Genomic DNA, 6,214 nt, shown 5'->3' with positions numbered 1-6,214 from the left:
GGGGGGGTGCTTATGTGTTGTTGTTTTTAAAAAAGATCTCTTTATGGGGCTGGGGCTGTTTCGACGTTTTAAAAGGGCTGCAGCTGAGGTCCTTGTACATTATAAAATATCAATTTGGGGGTGCTTGCTCCACCTCTGATGACCCACTTTCTGTCCCTCCAGTCCCATTGGCCACCAGCCACCACTGACTCCCCCTGTGATAGGGAACATCATCACATGGTGGGAAAAACATGTTTCCTTAACATCACTTCTCCATCCCCGCTTTTGTTCCTCATTACTTCCTCATTCTTCCCAGAGGGGAAAGAAGAAGTAAACAAAGACCACATGGCCCATTCAGGGGCCGTTTTTATCGCTCTGCTTTTCCTGCACACAGGAGATCGCACCACAAACTGGTTTTTTTAAAATATTAAAAGGAGTCTATTTTGCTACAGAAAAACATGCGGAAGGAGCGGGAGGCACGTGGGAGGTGGACAATGCCATCTAAGGACACACACACATCCGTAAGTGGGCAGTAGCGAGCGTGTGATAAAACGTTTGTCTGATGAACCTCTAGGAATCTAGATTGTGAAGCATACTCAATCTAAGAGGAGCTTAGGCTTCCCTTTAGAGATTTTCCCACAGCACGTGGTTGGCAGGGGCAGTGGGGCTGTAATGGTGGGGTTGGGACCAACAAGCAATGCTTGTTGGTTCCAGCCCCACCATTGTATGGAAGAAACACCCAAATAGGGATATGATGTCATAAAGCAAATAGAACCTGCAGTAAAATAAATAGACATAAAAACAATAGATCCTGCAGTAAAACGCTGCAGAGTAAAATACTTCAGCCAGCCATGCCCTCCATTTTACCACCACCTCTAATTTTTATTCCCCCCTTCGCTCGCACACATGCACACACACTCACACACCTAGCAGTCAGCATTCCATATTCACTGAGCGTGTGCATGTCAATTAGGCTGTTTGGTTATTGTGTTTTTTCCCCTCTAAAGATTTTTTGTACTTTTGCAAACTTTTGGGTTTTCCCAAGCCTACCGATACCTCACTCCTGTGCCTGAATGTTGCCACAAATTGGCTGCATAAAGATCCACATGCACATAAATAATAATAATAATAAGGTTACTATAAAGGTTGCTTCACAGAGGTGCCTGAAAATAAGCCTCCGTGTGGTCAGAAGTCTCTGAATGATTACAGGAGAGAGAGAACCCCTTTCCAGCTCTTTCTCAATGACATCTCTACACCTGTTTGCTCACCCTCTGGCAACATCTGGGAACAAGGAAGTCATAGGCGCTTCATTGTACTTCTGTGGTAATGCAAGAAGCCCGTTGCTGCTGGATAGAGGCAGAACTGTAGTGCCAAGAGCTCCCTCACACCTGAACATTTGCCCTTGTATTATCCCCCTCTGTTTACTTAGCGTTTGAAAGCTTTACGTTTCGTTCAACTTCACACCTCCCCTCGGAATCGCTGTTTCCCCCACCCCCCGGCAGATCTCATTTGTACCTCCCCTTAAAATCTATTGGTTGTTCGCAGGGACACCTCGCCCTGGCACCCTCCCTTTCATCAGCAATGCCGGATTGAAGTACAATAGGATAAAATGTTGGATTGAGTATAATGGGATACAAATACATGTAGAGGGTCAAGCACATTGCTGGAAAAAACGTTCCTTCCCCGCACTTGGAAACCTCGCAAAGAGCGGGGGGAAGAGGCGAGATCAGGGCAGGACATGGACAGCGTCATTTGAATCCTTTGTATGCAATGCACCATGACAGCAGGCTATAATGCTGGTGTGATGGAGCTCTAAGAGAACACTGGAAGGGGATTTTCCGTAGGTGGTTAAACCAATTCTAAGAATTGATAGCTGCCACAGTCACCCAGACACATTTGAGCACATGGAGGCTAACATATGGAAACCTTTGTGAAGTAACACGAAATGCCCCCACATTAACCATGTTATCTATCACGTTTTTATGTGATTCTAGATTAGGACTTTTCTTTGATAGTAATTTGGCATGCATATAGCTGGGGAAAGAAATCATGAAAAGCAAAATGACGTGGTACAAGGGAACAGAAGTGTTTCTGTGGTTTGTAACTTACTAGGGATACATTATTTAAAATTAACTTCTGAAGAAACAGGCTTAGAAATCTTTACAGTTCCACTTTGTAAGAATCTCCTCCTTTTCCTCCACACCCCTGGCATCCTTTCTAACTTCTACTCCCCAAAAGGGAGCACACTATTTAACTTTGTTGAGAAAACACCAGTTCCAGTTGGTGGGTATAGCTCTGCTAGCCAGTTTTTTTTTAAAAAAAAACACCCCAAAACTATCATTTTTGGCTAATGCTCCTTCCACCAAAATAACAGTAAAGTATGTGGCAATTTTAGAACATCACAGAGGTTGTACAATATGAATCCCTTGAGGCAAAGAGGCCCTCAAGAGGAGATACACCCAGAGCAATTCCCAAGGGAAACGCTTGTATTCCACACAACTCCATTTCTCCCCCACCCCTGCTCCATTTCCAAAGTAAAAATCCGCCCATTCCAAGAAAACCTCACATTGCTGATATCTGATGTCTGTAGAAAATGTCCTTGAACTCCTCATGTTTCGTTCTTACAGACAGGAACACGAGTAATTTCTGCTGAATCCTAAAAAGATGTGGTCTAAATTTAGATCTTATCTATCAGTAACTTTTGTGTTCCGGTTAACCTGATTTTAACATAATTGTTTCAGGCAAAGGTAATAAAGCTTGAGTATTTAATAATCTGTCCTGGGTGCTGCCAAGTCCAATACGCTCTTTGCCCAGCTTCCCTGCCAAACTGCACAACATCCCTTATGCTCAGTCTCTCAGATCTGACGGAGCAGTCGAGGGTCATGGACAGCCCTACCAGATGACTCCAATTCTGGTGTGTGTGTGTGTGTGTGTGTGTGTATGTGTGTTTTCCAACCAAGGCTCTGTAAGGTCACGTAATGGATCTGGGAGGCTGAAGTGAGGCATGCAGAAAATACAGCTCTATTGTCCAGGCAAAGGCAGAAGGCCAGGTTCCCAGTATTAAGAGGCCTGGCCAATTAAGAGGCTTCATACTGCCTGCCAATCACAGGAGGCAATGCTGTACAGGCTTGTATTATCTTCTGTTGCTGAAAAAGGTTTTAAGGGCCAAAACAAACATTAACTTTAAATCTACAGCTACATTTATTTATTTTTACCCTGGGGTAGGCATACCGCCCTGTTGATCCAGATTTTAAAAGACCTACACTAGTGTCCTGATCTGAATTGGGGCACTGTACCTACTCTAGAGTTATAATTATAGTTAAGGCTATAGTGACTTGGCTAGCATGTAATGGTGGCAAATCGTGGGTTAATTAACCCACAATTTGCCAGGGTTTTGTGTCATGGCCATTCTGAATATGCAACCTCCAATCTGCCTGATCGGAAGCTGCCCTGGAGTTAATTGTGGGTTAAACAACCCAAAGTTAACCCAACAACTAAGTGTAGGTTAATTTTGGGTTGTGAATTAACCCATGATTTGCCAGCATTATGTGCAAATGAAGCAAGTGAATTGACAAGGGTGATTTATCAACTGTTTCACCTAACTAGAAATCAGTTGTTTTGTTTTGGTTATGTTATGGGGGTGAGATGAAATTCTTTTGGAAGAAAAAGAATCAGAGTGGTCACCATTTTGTTTTCTCATGAAAGCCCTGTTTTAAGGTGCTTTTAAAATTTTGGGAAATTCAAAATGGCTGTTGCAAATGGAAGTCACCAAAAAAAGGGAGAAATGTGATACAGAGTTTCTTGTCTGCTTGCTTTGTGCCATGAAGATTAATGTAGCAACTAATTGGAAAAGCAGCAAGTATTTATTACTGCCTTATGAAATTATGGCAATCCACCGAAATTATGATATCGATTAACTTCATTGGAGCTAAAGAGGGATGTCAGTTAATAACATTTATTGAAAACGGGGCTGTGTTCATTATTGGAATGAAAAATGAGAATAGCCATTCATTTACATTATTTCCCATGTAATCATTTCTATAATGTAAGAAGTTTAACGCATATGTGATTTTTACTTCGGTCCAATGGAACCGTAGCGTGACCCAAAGGCACTTCCTGTTGTGGATGTCTTTGATTTCTACTGAGCCTCTGTCCTCCCTGCCCCTGGTTCAGTCGCTCATATTGAACACTTTTCTGGAAGCCATCCCATAGGAGCAGCTTTTCAGAGGGCTGCCGCAAGAAAGGAGAGAGAAATTCCCATTCTACAAGCTGAGCTCTGCTCCTGCTTTGATCCTGATGTCTAAACGCTATTTATAAAAACGGAATTCCTCACATGTAGGTTCATGGAGGTGCTGTGGTCTAGTGCGTAGAACACTTGACCATATCCATGAAGGCTGGAACTTGTGCCCAGGGCCGGGCAAAGCTGGTAATAGGCCCGGGCCAGATAGGAAATGTAGGCTCCATTTCAAACTGCTCATTAAGTATTTTTTAATCAGTTCTAAATACATATGAACTAGAATGATTTATAAAAAAAAGGTAATGGCAAGCACTTTTATTCAAGATGTATATAAGACATCACTTCTTCACATTCAGGAACGCTTTATGTGCTTTTCTTTGAGCAAATTCATCAACAACAGAAAAATCAAGCAACTTTGCCCAGGGGGACTCAGAGTAGGCCCCCTCAAAATCATAGGCCCATGCCAACTGCCCCCCCTTTGCCCAGCCCTGCTTGTGCCCATCCAGCACAAGCCCCACAAAAGTGCTTACAGAATTACCAGTTCTTAGTGCATTGTGCCTTATGTCATAACCCTTCTGCACTTGCCTGCCTTACAGTCCTCTCCCAGCAAGCTGCAGTAGATAATGAAGTCTGAACACGTAGAAAATGCTTTAAATGAGGATCTAGCCTTTGATTTCTTCTGTGTTTGGCAAGCTGCCTTTTCCTCCCAATTACCATGTACTGTATTTTAGTGATTACTCTTTGTACCGAGAAAAGAGAGTACAGGGCTGTGCGAAAGGTAGCGCCACGACGAAAATGATCACGCTTGTTTTTTGGTGGATTAAGACGCAGAGTGTTTTTTTTTAAAAGTGCATCACATTTTGCCTTTGTGAAGATTCTATTGCTCCATTTGAGACAAACACAGATGTTAGCCCTGTTCACCACAAAGATGGTCCAAGCATGCGTCGGATGTAATTCTTTTCTTCCTAGCCCACCAGGCTATTCTCATTCTGAAATTATTATTTTTTCATGAATTCATGGAACTGAACCTAATGTGATCTGCTATTTCTGAATCATGGAAGGAAATGCTGAATACGCTCCAAAGTATTTGAAACACTCACCCACACACAATGAGGCCTGTTTAGTATACTTGGGCCAGATTCATGCCAATGGGAGCTAGTGTCGTATAAAAGCGAAAGAGACTGAGTTGGGACCCAGGAAGTCCCTGCCCTCATCTTGATGACATCGGGAAAGCTGTGCGCAGCGGTGCCGCATTGACGCTCCTTCCGACCATCTACATCGGAAGGAGCGCAGTTGCAGGCTTTCTGGTTGCTAGTGTCATTGTACCCACCTGCCCGAGCACTCAAACGGCAGGTCTGGGGCACCTGGGAGCATCTGTGCCCCCTCTTCTAAGGTTAGTGGAGGGTTTTTTAAAAATTGGACTGACTTGTGTGTTTTTTTAAGCTGTAAATGTGAAGGATTGCATTTACAGCTAAATGGGGAGGGGGAAAACAAGGGGGGAGGAACATACTCCCCCCCCCAAAAAAAAACTTTAATTTTTTTTCCTAACAAGGCTCTGCAGAGGCGCTGAGCCTTGGTCCAAGCTAAAAAAAAGTCTGGTTAAGTACCTGACTTTTTTAGCGCAGAGCTTTGGGGCTTTGCCCCTGGATCGCTTCGGAGTGGCGGCTGCGTCATGTAGATCACCTGCCGCCACTCCGAAGCTACTGCGGGGAAAAGCACCCGTGTAGACGAGCCCCCCCGGTGAAAAATCTCACTTCAGACACATATTCATCAGATAGCCTTAGGCAAGCCACTGTTTCCTCAGCCTCAGCTTCTCACTACCCTCCTCTGGAATATGGGCACAATAATACTGACTTGCTTTACAAGGCTGGGGTAAGGTTTGCTGAGATAATAAGTGTAATGCTTTGAATGCTCTAAAATGCTATATAAATACTAGGTATTATTCATAAATTTTAATAAAATTAGGGTACTCTTATTAAGTTCTGCTTATGGGGGTCA

Source organism: Elgaria multicarinata, chromosome 3 (assembly GCF_023053635.1).
Source record: "Elgaria multicarinata webbii isolate HBS135686 ecotype San Diego chromosome 3, rElgMul1.1.pri, whole genome shotgun sequence".
NCBI classification, from domain to species: Eukaryota; Metazoa; Chordata; class Lepidosauria; order Squamata; family Anguidae; genus Elgaria; species Elgaria multicarinata.
This window is presented reverse-complemented; position numbering follows the sequence as displayed.